General features: G+C 45.1%; 3 pseudogenes; 1 reads left to right on the forward strand and 2 right to left on the reverse strand.

The window, feature by feature from the left end:
- Positions 1–597: 597 nt before the first annotated feature.
- LOC144112446 (cullin-3-B pseudogene) lies at positions 598–1,374 on the reverse strand (annotated as a pseudogene).
- A 14,987-nt stretch (positions 1,375–16,361) lies between these two features.
- Positions 16,362–16,970, forward strand: LOC144112448 (cullin-3-B pseudogene; annotated as a pseudogene).
- Positions 16,971–23,904: 6,934 nt separating this feature from the next.
- LOC144112449 (cullin-3-B pseudogene) lies at positions 23,905–24,282 on the reverse strand (annotated as a pseudogene).
- Positions 24,283–25,242: the final 960 nt, after the last annotated feature.

Raw genomic sequence — 25,242 nt, forward strand, 5'->3', positions numbered from 1 at the left:
AGTACGTTAGCTTCCTTAGCTGTCACTTTCCAACTACCGCCGCTGCCTAGCAGCCTGTAAACCAGTACGCTATCGCGTCAAACCCTTAAGACGGAGCTTAATTGTACTCTCCAATTTCTTATTGGCGTCATTTATTCAACTTCCCATAAGGCACTTAACTATATTAAGCTTTAATGTGAAACAGAGTAAAATGAAAGCAACAACTGGGCAAATTCTAAACAGCTGAAAATTCCTTCCTTGTGTTCGAAAATAATGAGGCCAGGACACCGGTGAGATCAGCAAACTGGTTTGGATATTATATGACAGAGATGGTGGAGAGCAGGCTGAGGATGTACTCAAAGTCTCCACTCATAATCCTCTTGACGAGGAACTCGCCACTGAAACAGGTATTCAGAATGTGCTCATAGTGGTCCTTAAGATCTATCAGCTTCATAACTAAGCACAGCGTGTCCGCTTTGTCGCCGTCCTCTGCTATGAGTGATCTGCCCAGCTCGCGAGGTAGATACACACTCCGAAACTGCTTTGCCGCCATTCTCTCAGCCGAAAAATGCGTGTGAGGTCCCCCACCCTTTGGTTCTTCAATAAGGCCACGACACCCTAGTCTTCCTTCGCCACAATGGCGTTCACGTGGCTGGCAACCAGATCCTGGTAGACCACTTGCTGGATGAGGCGCTCGGTGCCGGGGTCCAGGTAAAGCTTTCGCCGCTGCGTCTCTTCGTTAATACGTTGCTCTGCCATGTCGATGTAGTCGATCGCGCTCTTTTCCGCCAGCTGTTGTTGACTTTCGAGAGCACAGACTTCAGCTGACTGGGCCAAAAAGGGTCGCTCGAAGTCTTCCTCGTAGACCGATCTCGAATTGACGCCCAATTTTTCTAGCATCTGGCAGGCGTTCTTGACTGATAGCTTGTCGACCATCTCGCCCTCGCGACCTCGGCTTATCGTTTGCAGGCGACACTCTTGCAGCTTGGTTTGCATGTCTCCGTGGCGCGCTACTTCGTCGTGGAAAAGAAGCACCCCGAATTTGTGAACGCTGCACACTCTGTACCGTGACACGTGCACCTGCTCCAAGTACCTGACGATGTCCCTGATCCGGTTCACTCTTGTCCGATGGTCGTTCCAGGCTTGATTTGGAGTCCGTAGGAAGGCGTCGGTAGGGGAGGCCAACATGCCTGGCCGAACCTTGTTCACCGGGTGGTCGGTCACGACTTCGCGCAGTCCGCCGTGGAGCAGCGCCCCTAATTTTTCCTGGACAACCATCGCGTAGGCACTGAGGTGTAGATCTTCGAGCTGCCACCCTCTCTCGCCCTTCTCCAGGATGCCCTGTACGGCCCACCGCAGAGCCTGCCAGAGGTTCCCGGTGCCGCCGTCTCCCATCGTATGCGAAGGCTCTGGAATCCGCACCACCTTGGCGTCCTCCTTCGCGAAGAACCAGGCCTAAATGTCCGTCCACCGCTACCGCGCTGGAACGCTCTTCTTCTTCTACTTCTTCTTCTTCTTCACCTCAGTAAACATGGCACATAACGCTCTTCTCGAGGCCACTGCACGTTTTCATTCTCTTCCATGCATGTTGTTGCCTCAAATACGATGGCACATGCCCACGGTGAGGGATTGGCCAGGGTTTGGAGCAGATCCAACCAGGAAAAAAATCTCATTCAGGTTTATTTCAAGTGGCTAAAAAAATAGAGCAATTTCAAAGAAAAAGAAAATCACGCATTTTGAGAGATCTTGAGGAAATAGGAATGAAAATCGAGGAAACAAAGTGGTGTGGGTGGAATAACTAAATTTAGAATATTAATCGAAAAGAAAATAATTTGAGAGGAATATAAAGGCATCGAGAAGTTATCACGAAAATCTCCCGGTTTCTATAATATACTTGTGAAGAAGCTGACACACCTGCCTAATGGCTCTTTGACGGTTCCATCGAAGGAAAGGAAGACGGGCACAGTAAATGGCAGCCCTAATTGAGCGAGGGGGTTTTGCAAAAACTGAATTCTCTGCCGTGCAAACCGCCGGCAGTAGAGGATGAAATGATCTATCGTTTCAACGTCCCCGCATGACGCACATAGATTCCACGACGTGAACCCAGAACGCAATAAATATAGATTATGGCGAGGAATCCTGCTGCACAAGCGCGTCATGGAAACCTCACATTGTCTTGATGCGCAAGAACGTATGTTCCATGGGGATCTTAAATGTTAGAAATCCGCTGTACCAAGGATGGGCTCATGGCTCTGGTAATGGTGTATTTGGTAACGTTTATAACGAGACGTGGTCATCAGGGTGAGGTCCGGAACGACATGGGCAACAGGCTCATTAATGGCTGATCTCGCTAAGAAATCGGCCGTCGAATTTGAAGTAAGGCCACAGTGCCCTGGGATCCACTGAAAACGCACCTATTCGACATGACGTGGCACAAAGTACAGTAGGAATCGGTACAGGAGAATAGTTTGCGAACTTTCTAATGCTGCCAAGACTGAGAGGCAGTCCGAGAGAATGACAACTTGAGAAATATTGAGTGCACTTTGTGAAGGGCCAAACAAATAGCGAGAAATTCACCAGTGAAAATTGGTGTATAATCAGGGATCCGGAGAGAATAACGCCAATCTAGTGTTTGTGAATAAACAGCTACTGTTGCCTTTTCGGCTTGTTGTTAGGCATCTGTGAAAATTGCAGCATGGCTCGGATACTTCAATAGATATTCCTCCAGGAGACCATTTAGCACATTGGCAGGTAAGTGCTTTGCATATTGCGGCAGCGTATGGTCGCAGCAAACAGCTGGTACAGCCTGCAAATTTCTGACGCATTGCACGGACATAAGCGAGATTGCAATTCTAGACAAGAGGTTCTCAGTAAACACAAATTGAGGCAGTTTGTAAAGCGGCCGATATTTATCTAGAAACAAAGCTGGGTTAGTCAAAAAATTGGAGCAGGAACTCCAGGTATTGCCTCAAGTCCCCGTAAGAAGGTGCGCACTGTGTGAAGCTGGAAGCAAGAGTTCATGTCCCGCATGCAAGCTTCCAGAAAGAGGACACAATTTGACACTGATATTGGTAAACCTAGGCGAAGCCTTAGAATGCGCCTCTCCAAAAGAACCAGAGGTTGAATTTTGCATCTAGGACAACCGGAGAACAGAACGCAACCGAACTCCAAAATTGGTCCTACGTAAGTCTTATAGAGAAATGAGAGAGTGTCTCGGCGCATACCGAATTTCTTATTGCTGATTCGGGTCAGGCGACAGAGTGCTCGCTCACCATTGAGGACAATACTTCTGATATGAGGTCGCCAGTCTAGATTAGGGTCGTATAATACACATATGTACTTTAAGGACTCAATTTGCGCGATTTGGGCGCCACAACACAGTAGACAGATAGAAAGAGGGGACGCATAAGGAAAAAAGAGAACGGAAGATTTGTTCATATTCAGAATAAAATGTAACTTGCCCTAGCCATAGTTCTAGGGCATTGAGGTAGGCCTGCAATAGCTGAATGATATCTCTCGCAGAAGTAATGAATGTCTCTCGCAGAAGCAAAAAAGCGATGTCGTCCGCCTACACATACAGTTTGATGTAACCCTTAATTGGTATGTCCCGCATAAGTATGGTAAAAAGTAGAGGAGACACTACCGAACCCTGAGGCACACCCCTAGTCTGTGAAAAATTTCGGAAGTACTGGAACGGTCAGAAGAGGAGAAACGTCTATTTTTTAGAAATTAGTGCATGCATGCAAGAATGTAAAAAAGCGGCCGAATTTCATCGAGCTTGTTCAATAGTATTTAATGCTCTACGCTGTCATATGCTTTAGCGATATCGAACGTGGCTTAAGCAGCGACCTCTTTCTTCTCCACTGCAGCCCTAATTCTGCTTTCGAAATCTAAATGTGCAGTCTAAATCGAAAACCTCCGACGAAACCCTATCTAAGAAGCACTGAAGGCTTGTATTGCAAGAGCGTAATCTGTAAAACGGCTGTGAACAATGCATTCAATAGGTTTAACTAAATTAGACAATAAGAAAATCGGACGAACGTTATCAATTACAAAACCCTTCTTTGGATCTTTGAGAAGTAAGATTATTTTCGCAATTTCCCATCCAGGAGGGAGCCAAGCTGTGTCCAGGGACACATAAACAATATACAATGCATCACAGGTAAATTCTTCCACAAGATACTTCAACATACCGATGGAGACCCCATCTCATCCAGGAGCTGCAGATTTGAGGCCAGTAACAATAGAACATTGTAACAATAGAATAGATCAAGTGACCCCTTTTTGTTCGTGCTGCTGTGCCCGCAGCAATTGCCTTGTATCGCTGTGGTATTGCACAAGTTGTTGCTCCTAGGTGGAGATATTGAAACTAATCCAGGCCCGGATCTAACCCAAATTGCCAAACAACTCAAAGATATCGCTAGTGACATAAAATACATAAAGGAAGTACGCCTCGTTGATATAGACGAGAAGCTTGATGTCCTATCACAGCTTGAAAAGAAACTGGCCACCTGCCAAAACGAAATTTCACGCATGGATCGCGTAATTGAAACAATAGAAAAGAAAATCGATGAGCTTGAAAATCGAGGCAGACGGTCCAACTTAATTATATACGGAATGCCGGAGGAGGAAGAAGAAACTAATGAAAGTCTTGACCAAAGAGTGAACAAAATTATAGTACAAGATACCCTCGAACTAGAAGCTGTCGCCATTGAGCGAATTCACAGGCTAGGTAGACAGGAAAAAAAACAAGACTAGGCCAGTAGTTATGAAGTTGCTAGATTCGAGACAAAAAAGGCTAATACTGAAAAACGGATTCAAACTAAAAGACACAAAATACGCCATCGGTGAAGATTTTTCTGCCAGAGTTCGAGATGGTAGAAAGAAACCGTGGGCGAGCGCCAAACAAGAACGAGAAAGTAAGGAAAAGGTTGCGCTGTCCTTTGACAAACTAATCATAAATAAGCGCGTTTATTTTTGGGACGAAGAAACAAATAGCAGAGTTCCTATGCAAAAAAAGGACACCGAATTCAGCCCTCGAGTGACTCGTCAGAAAACTCAGTTAAAGAACTGTACATCATAAATATAAATGCAAGAAGCATAGTGAATAAAACGCAGTCACTTGAAAGTCTCTTACTTTGTCATGAACCAGACGTAATTGGAATCACCGAAACATGGCTTTCACCTGAAATTTCAAGTCACGAAATCGCTCCACCAAACTACTCCGTCATCAGAAAAGACCGTGGTTCACGAGGAGGGGGCGTGGCAATACTGATTAGGAGGCAGCTACCTTTTGTTATTCTCCCTGAAGTTCCCTGCGCAGAAGCTGTTTTCTGCAAGATTATTTGTAAAGGTACAGACATAATTACCGGCTGCATTTATAGAAGTCCTTCTACCGGACATGAATTCATAACTGCAATTCAGGAATTCCTTTAGTACCATTCCCGAAATTCACGAATTATTATCATGGGCGATTTCAACCTCCCCGACATAAATTGGACAACAATGCAATATAAATCAACAGCTTCAGAGGCTCTCATCGATTTAATGTTCACTTTTAATCTTAATGAAATTGTTTCAACATCCACACGTACACAAGGAACAACTGGTAATATCCTAGATTTGATACTAATCAGTGATCACTTTCCTGACACCCGTGCTCAGGTTGACGTCATAGAAGGCATCTCGGACCACAGTATACCTACCTGCCGATTACCATTACAGAGCAGTATAATCTATCAGAAAAGCATGCAGATCGTAACTAATTTTGCTAAAGCAGATGACACTAGTATTGTAACACACCTAGCGCACGAATTCCAATCATTTTTCGACACTGCTTCACGTGAGACCACTGAAGTGAACACCTTGTGGGAGCAGTTTAGAAATACGGTAACCTACTGTGTAGGTGCATTCGTTCCGCGAAAAATAAAACGGCCTAAGAAAAACAACCCGTGTATTACAAGGGACGTCATTCATGCACAACGGCAAGTCAAGCGGCTCCGTAGGTCAATTAATGAAAAGGGGCAAAATTCTACCAACTCATTGAAACTAACCAGTGCAGTCGCAAGGCTAAAAGAAATATCAACGCATGCAAAGGAACAATACTTTAACGTGACTTTCCCTACACTTCTTAAGAATAATCCTCGTAGATTCTGGAAATATTTTCGCAAAGATAAAACAGCCACATCCAACCTGTCCATGGAGGAAAAACAGACGAAAGCTAACATGCACAACGATTTTTTAAAATCTGTTTTTACAAAAGATGACGGCATTCTCCCTAACAGTTCCTGCACATCTACGCCAGGTATTGGTCCTGTCCACATATCAGATGAAGGTGTTCTTAACTTGCTGCTAAACCTAGACGTAAATCAAGCAAGTGGTCCAGACGACATCCCAAATCAGTTCCTTAAACGATATGCAGAATGGTGCAGTAAATATCTCGGTATCATTTTTCGCAAGTTTTTATCAACTTCGAAGCTACCCGACGAATGGAAAAAAGCAAAGGTTCTACCCATTCATAAATCCGGAGATACAAACTCACCCTCTAACTATGGACCCATTTCCCTCACCAGTACGTCGTGCAAAATCATGGAGCACAATATAGCAAAACACTTAAAGCACTTTCTGGAGACGGATAACCTATTATCACCCCATCAACATGGCTTTCGTCGTGGCTTATCAACTGTCACCCAACTAACCGAGGTTGTGCATTACCTAGCCCTTAGTATTGACGACTGCAGTCAAACAGATATAATACTACTAGACTTCTCTAAAGCATTTGACAGTGTAAGCCACAACAAACTAATAACAAAACTACGCATCATAATTGGAGATGGCCAAGTGTTACACTGGATCACAGATTTTTTGACGAACCGCTCACAATTTGTAACTTTCGAACAAGTTCAATCAAGACCAGTTCCCGTTCCATCAGGAGTCCCGCAGGGATCTGTCCTAGGACCAGTGTTGTTCTTAGTTTTCATCAACGATATTGCCAACAATATTGAGTGTAACATAAAACATTTCGCCGATGATTGCATTCTGTACAAAACGATAAAAAATCCTGATGACCACTTTATGCTAAGCAGCTCTCTTAACACAATTGTTAAATGATGTAAAACTTGGCAGATGACATTAAACAATAAAAACTCCGTTTGCATGACAGTCACCAGGAAAAAACAGCCATATAACTATGCCTACAGTATCAAGGAATCAACGCTTTCAAGGGTTTCTGAACATAAATACCTAGGGTTAACTTTAACTTCTGACCTAAGATGGGACGCACATATAGCCAATGTTACCTCTGCTGCCTTGCGAAAGCTGTTCTTTCTTAGAAGATGCCTACGTCTGGCCCCTCAATACACCAAACTGTTTGCCTACACTTCCCTCGTAAGGCCAATTTTAGAATACGCAAGCACTGTTTGGTTCCCACAATCAATCACTAACATCACTCGGTTTGACAAGGTGCAACGAAAAGCTGTAGGGTTCATTCATAACAAGTACAAACCCTCTGACTCACCTACCGATCTTGCCGCATCATCTGGCCTTCCATCACTATCATCTAGGGCAAAAGAATCCTGCCTAAAGTTTTTATATCAATTACTACACAACAATTAGAGTATAGATATGTTTAAATACGTATGCTTCTCACAGTCACGACAATCCCGGCACAAACATGCGCACACGCTAACTGAATACTCATGCCGAACGAACACTCTCAAGCATTCTTTCTTTCCTTTAGCCATCAGCGAATGAAATCGGCTCGATCCATCGATTACCATGTCGGACTCACTATCTTCCTTCACTTCAAGATTAGTAGAATGTAACAAGAATCAGTAATGTGCCAATAGTCCTACATCTTACCAGATGACTGCCCAAAAATTACTTACATCTCTTGATACTATGTTACTTTTAAGGATGATTGCATTGTCTATTGCCACCCGTTACCCTTTTTTCGCTTTCTTCAAGTTTCTATTGTTAAATATTTCGAATACTAGCATGCTTGCTGGCATGAATGACTGCTGCTGTACTTGTTTTCTTTTTTGTTACAGTTCTGATTCTTAAAGGTAATCTTTAGTAACCTGCCTGCAAGTAGTTATGTAACACGTACTGTAAGAGTTCTTTTTGTTGATCTGCTTGTAATTTCTCTTTTGTGTTTTTAACATTATATTGTACTGGTTGCCCACCTGCTACGGTCTCTTACTGAGACTGGCAGTATTGTATATAAAAAAAATAACTCAGAGGGTACGTGTAACCAAAATGAAGTTTGCGCGTGGAGGGGGTAGTACGAATGGAGCCACCAAACCACGCTCGAAAGCGCAGAGAAAGGCCTTGTGCTATCTGGTCAAGTTGTTTATTTTTTTGCACCCTGGGGTGGTAACACCACTGACTGTGTGACATAAGATCACAGCGTATAATGGCTGCGTTCCATGAATCGGTAGAAAGCTTTGCGGATCTTTGTGCTTGATAGATAACTGTTCAAATTCCCATTGTTCTCCTCTTTCGCCTTACCGATGGTCCTTTTAAATGAAGCCGCGAAAAATTTCTAATTTGTCCAATTCCGCAGGCAGTCGCTATGAGAGAGGCTTTTCCATTGGTGGAAGGGCTGTTTCTTTTTGACCGTAGATTGCACCGTGAACACGGAGCGCTCAGAGGCCCCTAACACGGAATAGAGAAGTTGCTGAGCACGATACAAGTTATCAGAAGATGCAATGAAGGAGAAAGAGGATCACACTAGTTTTTTTTATTGGTGTGTGGTTTACGAATTTTGTGGAGAAGCAGTCGCCCTGAGGGGAGAGGCTGCTATGGTGAAAGTGATCGGAAAGTGATCACTGGATGTACCACAATCCACTGTAGACCACGAATAAACCTGCACCACGTTCACTGCCAATGTTTAGTAAATGACAGGCCGAAAATCGGAACGCATGAAAGTAACACCTGGACTGTTACAGCAACGCACGTTCCTTGCCGACATCCATGACAAATGAAGCTGCCCACATGCATCTGTACGAAAACCCCAAATTACTTGATGAAAATTGAAATCACCAGCAGTCCCCACTCTATTGTTAGACCGCAAAAGAACATTTATATGATCTGTGTTGTGGACACCTCAAGGAAAGTAAACATTAGCAACGGTAAGGGGAGCGCACTGTGGAATTGCGACATCAACAGCCAACAATTCGCAGTCGGCTCTTAGAATTTTGTGTGACACATGCGCCCGACGAATAAAATTTTGTAGAAATTAGTGTTATCAAGCCACCACCCCGGCCGCATTTGCGATCGACTCGGAATATGCGCATGAGAGAGAATGACCTAATAGGAGTAAGCCAAGTTTCTTGAAGTGAAATTATGTCTGGGTCGAATTGTGAGAAAAGGTTCTGTAAATCGTGAAAATAGGATGCCACTCAATGGCAATTCTACCGTAGTACTTTTATCTCCGCCATGGTTACTGTAAAAGCAAAGAGGCTTTGACAGCCTCCTTTAACACACCAGTTTTATGCGGATTACTTGGGGAACCTTTCTTGCTTTTGTTGCGTGAGAGGGCAGACTTCGACGGAGAGGAGCCCCCGCAGACAGACGAGGAGCCCGTCGGCCTGAGCTTGACCACGGCCCCGATCAACCGCCTATGTTTGTGGTTTCTACACGGCACCTTGCAACCTATCACCCCGGTGCGGATTAGGGCTTAGGTATGCGGCCTTGGGGTCCGTGATGGTGATAGGCACCATCACCTTGCAGCTTAAGACGCGCTTGCGTGAAAATTCTATGTGGCGTCGAATTTAATCAGTCTAAAAGCCAGCTGAGCACCACTGCGATATTTCAGAGCTGCAGGATTGAGCGGTCGGCTGTGACGCGGTGTTGGTGCCTCTATTATTTATTTTTTCATTCGCCCCTCATGAACACGCGGGTTAATCCTTTCCTCTCTTTATCCCCCTCCACGTGTGCAGGTTAGAAAAAGAGGAATTGCTCCTGGTTCTCCTTTCCCTGCCTCCCGTACGCCTTTCTCCTATCTCCCTCGCTCACTTGGCATACTCTCTGGAATATCGAGAGAAGCTATGGTACAGCCTTCCCCAGTTCATAGCATAAACCAGTATTGATAACTAATTTTTTTAGGCTTTGGAAAGCAAGTATAACGCCAATATTTAGTTTGAATGTTTGCGTCCGGATAATAAGAGCACGGTCGCGTTTCATCGCGTGTCTTCAAATCGAAAACTAAAATGCTTATTTATTGGCTTCATGCGCTTCCAACAAACATAGTGTAAAGAGGAAAATGATCGGCAGCTGCAGCTGCAGGATGCATTTCTCGTCTCGATATTTATTTATGACGTTCTCGGTTCACGCCGTGGAATCTTTGTGCGTCATGCGGAGACGTTGAAGCGTTAGATCATTACATCCTCTACTGCCGGCGGTTTGCACGGCAGAGAATTAAGTATTAGCAAACTTCCCTCGCTCGATTAGGGCGGCCTTTTACTATTCCGTCCTCCTCTCCTTCGCTGGAACCGTCAAAGGTCATGCCATTAGGCAGGTGTGTCAGCTTCTTCATAACTATATTATTGATACCGGGAGATTTTTGTGTTAACTTCTCGATGCCTTTATTTCCCTCACAAAATTATTTTCTTTCTGATTAATCTTTTAAATTTAATTATTCCACCCACACAGCTTTGTTTCCCCGATTTCCATTCTGATTTCCTTAAGATCTCTCGAAATTCGTGATTTTCGTTTTCTCTGAAATTCTTCTATTTTTTTAACCGCTTGAAATAAACCGGGATGAGTTTTTTCCTGATTGGATCTACCCAGGCTGCGGGGCAGTGGCTAAGTACCTGGCGGTGTTGCTCTAGCTTGCTAAATTTCTCCTTTTTGTCTGTGCCTGTTTGCTCCTGTTCTTGGGTGATTGGGTGCGGGACGAAAGCTTAATGTCTACTTCTTCTCCTGGCCAGGGGTTTTCCCCTTGGTCGGCATCTCTTCCTAAAGACCAGCTCCCAATCGATCTCTTCTTCCGCAGCGGTGTTTCAAGCATTCCAGTCACATTAGTGCCTTCCGATGGAGGCGCTATCCGACTGAACAACCCGGATGCCGTGCAGGCGGCCCTTAGGTCAACATCGCAGCATTTCATGCACATTACCGACGTGCGGCAGTTCGGCAGGGGTGGCATTTTGTGCAGGTCGCCGGATAAAGCCTGTATTGAAGACCTGCTGAAGTGTACGTCATTCGCCAACCACCCGGTGAGCGCATTCATTCCGCCTCATCTAGCATGTTCCAAGGGCTTGGTCCGAGGGGTCGACTCTCGATTGAGCCCTGCGGAAACGCTTGAGAACCTCCCGCCTGCGGGAGTGATTGCTGTCCATCGATGCAGCAGGATGGTTGACGGAGAAAAAATTCCTACGGAGTCCGTAATTGCCACATTTGCAGGAATATTTTGCCCGTCAGAGATTAAGGTGTGGCCATTGGTTTTTCGAGTAGATGCCTTTAACTCTCGGCCCCTTCAGTGTCAAAACTGCTGGCAATTTGGCCACAGCGGCAAAGCCTGCAAATCGGCCTTACGCTGCTGTGCCTGTGGGGAACGTCATTGCAGAGAGGAATGTCCTGAACAGCAAGAGAAATGTTGTTTGTGTAGCGGTGCTCACTCTGCTGATTCGCCTGACTGTCCTGCACGAGCACAAGAAGTTCAGGTGCTCGAGCTTATAGACAAGCGCAGATGCACGCGGAGAGAGGCTTTTGCCGCAGTCAAGGAGAGAACCTCAGCCTACTCTAGTGTGGCCGCCAAATGTCCACCCATAATGGATTCTAGTTGGTCCCAGGCTATTACAGCGGCAGTTGAGAAAGCTGTGGCAAATGCAATGGATCGCATTATGGAAACCGTGTCCACGTGCATTTCGCAGGTCATAGCTGCTCAGATGACCAATCTTCTGCAGGCGTCCACCGCTCCGCTCTTGTCTTCATTGGCTTCGGAAGCTACCCCTCCTTCTGTAATTATCGATTCCGCTCCACAGGGCCAAAAACAATGTGAGCAACAAAAGACCTCTCAGGCCTCTTCTTCGCATAGCGTTATGGACGCATCCTCTATGGATTGTATGGATATGGAGTCTGATCTCCGCGCCCAGAAACGAAGTGGGTCTCCTCTGAATATTGCAGGTCCATCTTGCCCCCAGTCAAAGAGAAAGAAAAGTAACGCAAGTCAAAAGGCTAAGACCAGTATTCTAGAAAAGGCAGTCGCGGCTGCGGCACTTCCGCCAAGATAGGGTTCTTAAGTGTACTGCAGTGGAATTGTCGATCTATATTCTCAGCTTCAACTGATTTAAATTGCCTATGCATTCAGCTTGTACCGGATTTAGTTGCTTTACAGGAAACATGGCTAACTTCAAATTTCAATTATCATCTCAAGGATTACCATCCGTTCCGGCTTGACCGGTCATCACGAGGGGGAGGGTTGTTAGTGCTCATATCTACAAAGTTTTGCCACAGGGCATGCATTTCTTTTCAATATGCGGACAATGAATGTGAAATCCTTGCGGTTGACCTTAGTGTCCCAGGTCAACAGCCCTTTACGGTAGCTAATGCATATTTCCCTTCTGGTGTGCGTGACACTCGGCCCCTTGACTCACTCATGTCTAGTAGCCGATCTCAGGTTCTTTTACTTGGCGACTTCAATTCGCACCATGTGACTTGGGGGTTTAAAACAGACAGCTTTGGTTCTAAACTATTTGATTGGGCTTCTGGCAATAACTTGATCTGCAACAATTCCGGATTGCCTACGTTTGTCCGCAGTCAATGCCGCTCTGCCTTGGATTTAACTTTTTCCTCCCCAGGAGTCTCTGTTTTGTCTTGGGCGCCTGTTGACTGTGCAACAAATAGTGATCATCTACCGATTAGTTTCAAGTTTGCGTGTAAATTAACTCTTCCTGAGCGACATCAGCGCACGTTAATAAATTACAATTGCTTTAAAGACACGCTAAAATCAGCCCTCCAAATCACTTTAGACACTCGCGCTCAGAGAAGTGCCGAAAGCAAGGCTGCACATCTATGCTCGGTACTGGACCATGCAAGGCAAAAGTCTGAATTTTTGCTTAAGAGCACAAAGGGTGCAATCGCGAACAGTTGGTGGAATGCTGAGTGCACGCGTGCATATAGACGACGAAAAGCAGCTTGGAAGAAACTTCTCATCAATCAATGCCCAAAAAATTGGCTGGATTATAAGTATGTTGCAGCAACATGTAAGCGCACTGTCGCCCGTGCAAAGGAGGATTATTATACAAATCAATATGATTTCCTTTCCCAATCAGGAAATAAACGAGCTTTATTTAATTTCCTGAGGCGCAACAAGGTGATTCCTCCGGCTGCCAACATTGAATCTTTTGTTCAGTCCTCTGCTGACATCGCAAAGGCCTTAGAGGATATTGCGTGTGGCCTAGAGCTTCGCTTTACATCTGCTTTACCTTCTCATACTATATTCACATGCACCTCAAGTGATTTCACTGAGGTCTCTATGCCTGAGCTGTCGCAGATTGTTCTGCGCTTATCCCCAGCGGCTCCTGGCCCCGATAGGGTCACTTCATCTATGATCATAATATTGTTCAATGAATCTCCTGCAGACCTGTTGGCTCTAATTAACCATTCTATTAAAGGTCCTTGGACACCGCATGAGTGGCGTCTTGCTGAAATAGTTCCATTGCTTAAAAAGCAAGGGGAGGGCTTAACTTTAGACAATATACGCCCTATTTCGTTAACATCGAACCTTGTGAATTGGTGGAAAGGGTCCTTCTCAGCCGTGTCATGTCATTCATTTCAGAAAATGCTGTATTGAATCCATGCCAAATTGGTTTCAGGCCGGGTTGTTCAATTTGGAGTGCTCATACTGACCTTGAGAGTCGTATTAAATTAGCTCGCAATAGAAAAAAGTTTGCTGCGCTTGTCACCTTGGATGTCAGTAAAGCATACGACAGCGTGGAGCACTCGACTCTATTACTAAGATTACAGGAACTCAACTTCCCAAGCTATTTTGTAGCCTGGATATCTGTTTTTTTTTTGGAAAATAGAGAATTTTACTGCTGCCAAAATGGTGTTTCCTCAAGGAGATTTCCACAGACCAGAGGTGTTCCGCAAGGATCAGTTCTCTCACCTGTTCTTTTTAACATTTTTCTAAGCTCAATTCCATGCATTCAAAATGTGAAAACTTATGTGTACGCCGACGATATTGCATTTTTTGCATCAGCAAGTGACATTCACACTCTTTATCAAACCCTACAAAATTACCTCAATGTTCTTGACAACTGGCTAGGAAGAATTCATCTGTCCCTTAATGTGAAGAAATGCGCATTGTTAGTATTTCCAGTTTCTGTTCCAGTAAATATCTGCCTGGTCTATAGAAATAACATAATACCTCAAGTTCAGACGGTGAAGTATCTCGGTGTAATATACGACTCTAGTCTCTCCTGGCGGCCCCACATTGAGCAAGTTTCTGCAAAAGGAGTTCGGGCCATTGGCATCCTGCGCAGGCTTTGTAGTGCTAGGTCAGGCATGAGAAGGCATACGCTTCTGATGATTTATAAAATGTACGTCCGCCCAATTTTGGAGTTCGGGTGTGTTTTATTCTCAGGAGCTCCTGCCTATAAACTTCGCCCTCTTGTGCTTTTGGAGCGTGAGGCGTTGCGCCTTTGTCTGGGGCTTCCAAAATATGTCACCAATGCTGTTCTGCGCCTTGAGGCGCAAATGCCTTCGTTATCAGCTAGGTTTCGCCTTTTAACAGTTCAAACATTTTTAAAATTGTGCGACTCACCTCTTCACGCTTCCAGTATAATATTTCTTAGTCAACCTTCCGCCTTTTTTAGTGCTGCCTGGTCTCGATTTCATACCCCGCAGATATGTTACGTGCAGTCCCTCCTTGATCGCATAAATATTCATTTCACAGATGTCCGCCAAATATTTAACAACTCCTGATCTGTCCAGATTGAATTCGATGATATTTTCCCATCGAATGCAAAGCTGCAACCCTTCCCACTTCTTCAGGGTCTATTGCAGGACCACCTAAGGTCCTTTCCCTCTCATGTTCTTATTGCTACTGATGCCTCGCAGGATCGCGAAAAGGCAGGTGTGGGAATTTTTTCGCCTTCACTGGATTGGTCTTTTTCTCTCCGTCTTCCTGACTTCACTCCAATTTTTCTGGCTGAATTATTAGCAGTAATCTTAGCCTTACGAAAATTATAATCTACAGTTTCCCATGTCGTGGTTATGACAGACTCTCTGTCCATTTGCTCTTCCTTATCCTCACCCACTGACTCTCGGCCGTTACGCCTCTTTAAGTTCCTGATTCCGCTCCATCTAAATTCGGTAAGGTTGCTTTGGGTACCCGGTCACATGGGCTTTCACTTAAATGAGGTTGCAGATTCGTTAGCAAGAGCCTCTCTCAGCGGCCCAATTGTTGCTGTCCTGCCATCATGTGCATATACAGCTGCGGTGAGGTTTCGCAGCTACACAATATTTCAGGAATTTGCTGCCTCGGCTCTTACATCATCTCCCGAATATCAGCATCTTCTGCATCCTTGGAGTAGCAAAGACTGGCGCTCACGAAGACTAGAGGTCTCTTTCACGCGCTTGCGTTGCCGGGTTCCCCTTCTAAATTTCTACCTTCACAGATCTGGCCTGGCAGCTTCCCCACTGTGCCCTTTTTGTGCCGAACCTGAGACAATAGATCACTTCCTGCTGTTCTGCCGCCGCTTTTCTCATTTGAGGAAGAGTATTTTGCAGATTCCATTTCATCAACTGGGCTTGCCTGTGTCTTCCGCGGTTGTTCTTTCCATTGGCGCTTCTTTGCTTGGACGAAGCGACAGGAGTGTGCGCTCTGCTGTGCAAAATTTTCTTCAAGAAACGCAGCGACTCCCATTCTAATTTCTTTTTCCCGCCCTCAATCAGTACGTCATTGCAACATTACAGGCATTGTGTACTATTATGCACATTAAGCAATTGTCCCGTCTTTGATCTCCAAGTTAACTGGACCCCTTTCCTTCCCTTTTCCACTCTCTCAGACTACATACTATTACCACTCCTTTTCCCGTCAAAACTTTCCTGTATCTAGTAACTAACCGCCTGTGTCTTGGCCACTCCCCCATAGTGGGTATGTGCCAGCAACGTCTGAGGCCTTCCTTCCTTCCTTCCTTCCTTCCTTCCTTCCTTCCTTCCTTCCTTCCTTCCTTCCTTCCTTCCTTCCTTCCTTCCTTCCTTCCTACCTTCCTTCCTTCCTTCCTTCCTTATGTGCCATGTGTACTGAGGTGAGGAAGAAGAAGAAGTAGAAGAAGAAGAGCGTTCGAGCGCGTTAGCAGTGGACGGACATTTAGGCCTGGTTCTTCGCGAAGGAGGACGCTAAGGTGGTGTGGACTCCAGACCCATCGCATACGATGGGAGACGGCGGCACCGGGAACCTCCGGCAGGCTCTGCGGAGGGCCACACAGGGCATCCTGGAGAAGGGCGAGAGCTGGTGGCAGCTCGAAGATCTACACCTCAGTGCCTACGCGATGGTTGTTCAGGAACAAGGGGCGCTGCTGCACGGCGGACTGCATGAAGTCGTGACCGACCACCCGGTGAACAAGGTTCGGCCAGGCATCTTGACCTCCCCTCACGACGCCTTCCTACGGACTCCAAATCAATCCTGGAACGACCACCGGACAAGAGTGAATCGGATCAGGGACATCGTCAGGTACTTGGAGCAGGCGCACGTGTCACGGTACAAAGTGTGCAGCGTTCACAAACTCGGGGTGCCTCTTTTCCGCGACGAAGTAGCGCGCCACGGAGACATGCAACCCAAGCTGCAAGAGTGTCGCCTGCAAACGATGGGCCGAGATCGCGAGGGCGAGATGGTCGAAAAGCTATCAGTCAAGAACGCCTGCCAGATGCTGGGAAAATTGGGCGTCAATTCGAGATCGGTCTACGAGGAAGACTTCGAGCGACTCATTTTGGCCGAGTCAGCTATATTCTGTGCTCTCGAAAGTCAAAAGCAGCTGGCGTAAATGAGCGCGATCGACTACATCGACATGGCAGAGCAACGTATTAACGAAGAGACGCAGCGGGCAAAGCTTTACCTGGACCCCGGCACCGAGCGCCTCATCCAGCAAGTGGTCTACCAGGAGCTGGTTGCCAGCCACGTGAATGCCATCGTGGCGCAGGAAGACACGGGCATCGTGACCTTATTGAAGAACCAAAGGGTGGGGGACCTCACACGCATTTTTCGGCTGAGAGAACAACCGCAAAGCATTTACGGAGTGTGGGCAGATCACTCATGGCTGAGGACGGCGACAAAGCAAACTCGATGTGCTTAGTTAAGAAGCTGACTGACCTTAATGATTACTGTGAGCACATTCTGAATACCTGTTTCAATGACGAGTTCCTCGTCAAGAAGATTATCAGCGTAGACTTTGAGTACATCCTCAGCCTGCTCTACCGTCTCTATCATATAATATCCAAACCAATCTGCTTTATACTGTGTTCATACTTGTAAGTTCCGATATACCTAGTATATTGTTTCATTGTTCTGCTACTGACATTGATTGTGTTTTTTGTAGATTTCTGCTGCAGAATGGGAAAAGTGTCATAGTTGGTTCATATTATAGGCCTCCTAGCACATCATTCGAGAAGTTTTGCTAATTGATTGTGTATCTTGAAACGATTAATAGGGATCATAATTTGATAGGGATGACTTTAATCTTCCACATATTAAATGGTCATGCAGTGAACCAAGGTATACTTCAGGAATTTATGCGACTTTTTGATATTCTGGACGAGTACACATTTACACAGTACGTCCAGAAGGCATCTCGAAATGACGGTACAGGTCATGTTCTTGACTTATTTCTTTGTAATATGCCTAATATTGTGTCCAATGTCCATGTTCTACCCGGTGTTAGCGGCCACAGTATTGTTGTAGCTGATGTAAATGTTCAGCATCTATTTGTTCCCAAATAAGTTGCCAGAAAGGTGTATTCGTATTGTAGAGAAAATTATGAGGCAATAAATTCGGCATTTGAAACTTATATTCCGACTATTGATACACTAGCAGACGAACTGAATACAGAACAGTTATGGAACGCGTTTAAAGAAAAAATCTTTTTCCTGCGTGAAACTTTCGTTCCCATTGGAGTCTTGTCATGTAAACCAACTAGGGATAAAGCATAGTTTAACACTCAGCTGCGTACTCTACTGCGACGTATAAGGCGGATGTACTGGATATGCAAAAAAAATAATTCTTTGGAAAACAAAATGAGCTATAAAGATTGATAACTTAACTTTCAAGTAGTTAGGAATTCTTATTTCTCGAGCCTTGGTAAGAAGCTCTTAGAAGGCTGGAAACAGTTTTCGAGATACGTTCGTCTCAATGGTAAGGAAAATACATCTATTCCTCCTCTAAAATATTCTCACAAAATCTTTGACGATGATACGTCTAATACAACCATCTTTAGTAACTAATTTTCGTACGTGTTTAGTCAAAGTTGTTCGCGCGCTGTTAACACGGTTTCTTACACTGAGGCAGAAGTGATGCCTGAGGTCACTTTTAGTGTGCCTGGTATTCGAAATTTGTTAGAAAGCTTGAAACCAGCTAAAGTGTGTGGCTCAGATGATATCCTAGCAGCGATAATAAGGAACTGTTCGACAACGTTATCTTTGTACTTTCAGTGTTTATTTCGGAAGTGCTTAGTTGAGAAAGCACTACCTCGTGATTGGAAATTGGCACATATATCTGTTCAGAAGTACGGACCAAGAAATGACGTTGAGATCTTCAGGCCGGTGTCTTTAACTAGTATGGCATGTAAAATATTTGAACATGTCCTTTAGAGCTGCACAATGACACATTTAGTTAAACATTTCCTTCTGCACCGTAGTCAACAAGGATTTCAGCAAGTTTTTTGTTGTTCAACGCAGCTTGTTAAGTTCACGCATGATTTGGCTCTAGCAATAGGTAAGCTTAAAGTAACTGTCTGCATTTTCTTGGATTTTAAAAAAGCATTCGATGTGGTTCCTCATAACCTTCTTGTTAGTAAATTACGGGGATATAAACTGAATGAATCTGTTATTGCATGGATAGCCGAGTATCTCGCTCTATGACAGCAGTCGATCGTTCTCGGCGGTTGTTCTTCCGGATATGTTCCCGTGACCTCAGGAGTTCCTCAGGGCTCACTCAGTTCTGGGCCCTATTTTGTTTCTGTTGTATATTAATGATGTTACTATTGGCCTCAAATATTCGTTCAGAATGTTCGCGGATGACTGTGTAGTTTACAGGACTATAGAAAATGAACGTGATTCCGAATACCTGCAGCACGATTTTAATGTAATAACATCCGGGTGTGGCCATTCAGAAATTTCGTTGAATGAAAAAAGTGTGTTCACGTCACCTTTACAAGGAAACGCTCATGCCAGTAGACTACGTATACCGTAAATAACGCTGCTTTAAGCACGGCTAGAGAATATAATATTTAGTAGTTTATTTAACAAGTGATTTGAGGTGGACCAGGCACGTTCACCACAGAAAAGTTAATGCTGCACATGTTTTGCGTTTTCTAAGACGAAATTTCAGCGAACTTCTATATAACTTAAAACAACAAGTGTATTTCACTCATGTGCGCTCATTGTTAGAATACGCATACGTTTGTGGGGACCCGTATGCCAAAGAGCAGGCTGATACGCTTGGAAAAATACAGAATAAGGCAGTGCGATTCGTTTTACGTAATTGGGATCATCAACTTAGTATGAGAGAACTTAATTGGGAATACTTGATAGATCGCAGACGAAACCTTAGGTTGAATTTTTTTTCATAATATCTACCATTCCAAAACTGGAATAGATAAGGAAAAGTACATCCAAGCGCCGTCCTACATATCCCAAAGAAGGGACCACAGTCTCAAAGCAAATGAATTTTCCTTTAAAGGTGACGTCTTGCGCCATTCATTTTTTGTTAGATCTATACGAGAGTGAAATGCACTTCCGTCTATGATTGTGTTCATTGTTTCCAATAATGTTTTTGACCGCGATTTGTGTAATTAGTTTCTTTATTTGTTTCAAATTTGATGCTTATTTTCATGTGTCCCCCTGCTGTAATGCCTATAAAGGCGAAGCGGGTATCAAATAAGTAAACAAATAAATAAATAAATCTCTCCGTTGCCCCGGCCTCATTGTTCTCGAACAAGAGGAAGGAATTTTCAGCTGTTTAGAATTTGCCCAGTTGTTTATTTCATTTTACTCCGTTTCACCTTAACGCTAAACATAGTTAAATACCTTACGGGAAGTTGAATAAATGACGCCAATAAAAAATTGCAGAGAACACTTAAGTTCCGTCTCAAGGGTATGACGCGATAGCGCACTGTTTAGGCTTTCCATTCTTGGCAGTTTAACACATTTCAAGGCAATTTTCATTTTTTCGATTCTTTTAATTGAATAATTGATCAATTACGCACTCTAAATTTTCTTAATGAGCACCATCTATCATTGGCTTTTTCATTCAGAGAATTTTAGCACCTTTGAACCCCCTTTTTCAACTTGTTCATTCTTTAATCTCTTTTATTATTCAATTAATGAATTAATCACAATGACTTCATTAACTCGTCATCGCCTATCACACAGCAATCAATCATCAATCACTAGAACAACAAATTACCATGATGCGACTTATTTACATCGCTCCCATTATTTCCGACACGCGGTATCGAGCACTACGAGGCCAACGGCTTTTCGAACGAAAGAGCTGTATACATATGCTGTCGCGTAAAACCTCCGCGCAGCAGGAAACCTAATACCTGGGCTGCGGGGTGCCCGAAAATACTCACTTCATCTGTTTATAACACGCCAGCCTGCTTAAACTCGCCAGCTCACAAAATGGGACGCTGTCCGTATAGATATAACCGATGATTAGCGTTTACTACTCCTCGGATCCGAAAGTTTGCGTTCGAACTATCGGAAATTTGATAGATCTAGAATTTGCAGAAATCTTACACACGTGTATAATGCAAATCTTTTCTAGGCACATTTATTGGAAAAGCTCATTAATATTACACACAAATGAAACTGAGGGAAATACCACTGCAAATTATATCGCCAACGTCCGTCCTGGTGCAAACAAAAGGTATTCCTTTTACAGCGATAGCTGTTTACGGGAACCTAACCGAAGCCAGTGGTGCGCTTGTTACTGGCCCTCTCTAGCACACCGGACACGGAGCGCGGAAGAAGCCTTGGCTCTATTTGCACCCTCGATCACCAACTTGAGCGACATCGGTGGCACAGCGCGCAGTTTAACATCCCTCGCTGAATACTGAGCTAAGCAGATGGCCTAGCTTTGTTGAATTCTTAACGCGATAGCGTTAAGGGCCTCGTGTCGCAGAGCAGCCGTCGTAGTCGTCCACGACGGCGTCGTTGGCCGTGAGCGAAAAATCCCTGGAAAATCCCCAGAGAAGCAACCTGGGAGGCAGGTGGGCCACCTTGGTCTCGTCACTTAGGGGCGTCATCACAACCTGCGCACAGGAATGTGAGCAAACACACGGCAAACGAACTGAGAAGTAAAGAAAAAAAGGTGCTGAAGTTTGAAATACGCGAGGAACATAATGGGCAAACCAAAATTTCGCAGTTTATTTCAATTTGCTGATGACGCTGTAAATTCATACACATTTTGCCGTACACCGTACAGTGGAATGGGTCAAGTCACAACAAGTCGTATAAAAGGAAATGTCTTTTTTTATTTTGCATACTGACGTTACACAGAAAAGCAAAATAAAGCATCATCAGCATCGATTGGAAAACCCATCTGCGTTCAAAGATTTTTTCGATCCCGAACCCCTTTGAACCGGATCGAACTGGAGCGGAAATGTCACTGCGGAGCTGAACCTGGAAATGAACCCGAAAGGCTTTAACCGGAACCCGCACTGAACAAGAAAAGATTCCGGTTCAACCCCTTGTTTGGCAGTCAGATCCTGGTTTTACATTGCTTTACTTCGGTGCGGCCTCCGAGAAGGGGCCAATGCGTTATTTAATTGTTTGACGAAGAACAGGTGTCATGCATGCAATATGTGTATACTGATCGCTCCTTATCGTCGCCTGTAGGTCACCGTCGTATACTTTGTGATTCGAGACAAACCGCCTCAATGCCTGTTTTAAATACTCATTTAATAGCAGTGGATGGTAGGCATGACAACGCCCTTCCTGATTCGTGTTTTTTAACTTCGTCCGAGGAGATCTAGGTCGCTCTGCAGTCCCTATTGATATATTGTGCAGCGCTTTTGTATGCATGACTCTTCTATGCCATGATTGCGTAATGCATGTGTGACTGCTGATGTTTCTGTGCAATTAAATGCATTTAAGTATGAAATGCTTCTATCTTCTATACTCCGCAAACTAAGGCAAGCGTCATCCGGAACAGCGGCAAATCTGAAGCCAAGCAAGAAAGTGAACATACAGGTGAATATTAAACATAATTTATCCAAACACTCCGGAAATTTCTTTTGAATGGAATAAAGGCATAGACCCGAAAATTGTACAATACTCTCAACCAGCGAGTGCGCGAACAAAGTGGCTCAGTTTGCCGAAGCCTCAGAGCACTCGGCCCTCTCTGTTGCCTCTATTGCTGCGCGTTTTAACTGGTAGCCTTTCGGGCTGTACGTTCGAAATCTCCGCCTAATTCTGCTCTCATCCCTTCGTTCGGCGCTGCGGACTTTTCCTAAGGCTGCTGATAAGCGCGCGAGCGCTATGGGGCGCCATACAGCGAAAGCAGCGAGACGCTCAACGCGCTGTTTAGGACTAAAAAAACATAATATCAGTAATTGGCGGAACGCGGTTTCCTTTGCCAGCTGTGGTCACGTTATCCCCGGAAAGTTCTTAATCTCATCCGCCTACCTAACCTTCTGCCGCTCCCTGCTACTCTTGCCTTCTCTTGGAATACACCCCGATACCCTTAGGGACCAGCGGTTATCTTGCCTTCGCAGTACATGCCCTGCCCAAGCCCATTTCTTCCTCTTGATTTCCACTAGTATGTCATTAACACGCGTTTGTTCCCTCACCAATTCTGCCCGCTTCCGGTCTCTTAATATTGCGCCTATTATTTTTCTTTCCATAGCTCGCTGTGTTGTTTTTAAGATAAATCCTTTTCATTAGCCTCCACGTTTCTGCCCCGTAGGTGAGTACCGGTAAGATACAGATGTTGTATACTTTTCTTTTGACAGATAGTGGTAAACTGCCATTCATAATCTGAGAGAATCTGCCAAATGCGCTCCACCCCACTGCTATTCTAGCGGTTTCCCTCTCATTATCCTGATCAGCGGTAACTGCATGCCCTAAATAGACGTATTCCCTTATACTAGCAGTTGTTTGGCCTTCCGCAGTTCGTTAACTTCCTTAGCTGTTATTTCCAACTACAGCCGCTGCCTAGCAGCCTGTAAACCAGTACGCTATCGCGTCATACCTCTAAGACTGAGCTTAATTGTACTCTCCAATTTTTATTGGCGTCATTTATTCAACTTCCCTTAAGGTACTTAACTATATTTAGCTTTAAGGTGAAACGGAGTAAAATGAAACAACTGGGCAAATTCTAAACAGCTGAAACTTCCTTCCTTGTGTTCGAAAATAATGAGGCCAGGGCAAGGGGGAGATAAGCAGATTGGTTTGGATATTATATGACAGAGATGGTGGAGAGCAGGCTGAGGATGTACTGAAAGTCTGCACTCATAACCTTCTTGACGAGGATTTCGCCACTGAAACAGGTATTCAGAATGTGCTCATAGTGGTCCTTAAGATCTATCAGCTTCTTAACTAAGCACAGCGTGTCCGCTTTGTCGCCGTCCTCCGCCATGAGTGATCTGCCCAGCTCGCGAGGTAGATACACACTCCGAAACTGCTTTGCCGCCATTCTCTCAGCCGAAAAATGCGTGTGAGGTCCCCCACCCTTTGGTTCTTCAATAAGGCCACGACGCCCTAGTCTTCCTTCGCCACGATGGCGTTCACGTGGCTGGCAACCAGATCCTGGTAGACCACTTGCTGGATGAGGCGCTCGGTGCCGGGGTCGAGGTAAAGCTTTGCCCGCTGCGTCTCTTCGTTAATACGTTGCTCCGCCAAGTCGATGTAGTCGATCGCGCTCATTTCCGCCAGCTGCTTTTGACTTTCGAGAGCACAGAATATAGCTGACTCGGCCAAAAAGGGTCGCTCGAAGTCTTCCTCGTAGACCGATCTCGAATTGACGCCTAATTTTCCCAGCATCTGGCAGGCGTTCTTGACTGATAGCTTGTCGACCATCTCGCCCTCGCGACCTCGGCTCATCGTTTGCAGGCGACACTCTTGCAGCTTGGTTTGCATGTCTCCGTGGCGCGCTACTTCGTCGCGGAAAAGAGGCACCCCGAATTTGTGAACACTGCACACTTTGTACCGTGACACCTGCACCTACTCCAAGTACCTGACGATGTCCCTTGTCCGGTTCATTCTTGTCCGATGGTCGTTCCAGGCTTGATCTGGAGTCCGTAGGAAGGCGTCGTCAGGGGAGGCCAAGACGCCTGGCCGAACCTTGTTCACCGGGTGGTCGGTCACGACTTCACGCAGTCCGCCGTGGAGCAGCGCCCCTAATTGTTCCTGGACAACCATCGCGTAGGCACTGAAGTGTAGATCTTCGAGCTGCCACCCTCTCTCGCCCTTCTCCAGGATGCCCTGTAAAGCCCACCGCAGAGCCTGCCAGAGGTTCTCGGTGCCGCCGTCTCCCATCGTATGCGAAGGCTCTGAAATCCGCACCACCTTGGCGTCCTCCTTCGCGAAGAACCAGGCCTAGATGTCCGTACACCGCTACCGCACTGGAACGCTCTTCTTCTTCTACTTCTTCTTCTTCTTCACCTCAGTAAACATGGCACATAACGCTCTTCTCGAGGCCACTGCACGTCTTCATTTTCTCCCATGCATGTTGTTGCCTCAAATACGATGGCACATGCCCACGGTGAGCGATTGGCCAGGGTTTGGGGCAGATCCAACCACGAAAAAAATCTCATCCAGGTTTATTTCAAGTGGCTAAAAAAATAGAGGAATTTGAAAGAAAGAGAAAATCACGAATTTTGAGAGATATTGAGGAAATAGGAATGAAAATCGAGGAAACAAAGTGGTGTGGGTGGAATAACTAAATTTAAAACATTAGTCGGAAAGAAAATAATTTGACAGGAATATAAAGGCATCGAAAAGTTATCAAGAAAATATTCAAGTTTCAATAATATAATTTTGAAGAAGCTGACACACCTGCCTAATGGCTCTTTGACGGTTCCACCGAAGGAAAGGAAG

The sequence above is a fragment of the Amblyomma americanum genome, unplaced genomic scaffold (assembly GCF_052857255.1).
Source record: "Amblyomma americanum isolate KBUSLIRL-KWMA unplaced genomic scaffold, ASM5285725v1 scaffold_143, whole genome shotgun sequence".
NCBI lineage: Eukaryota > Metazoa > Arthropoda > Arachnida > Ixodida > Ixodidae > Amblyomma > Amblyomma americanum.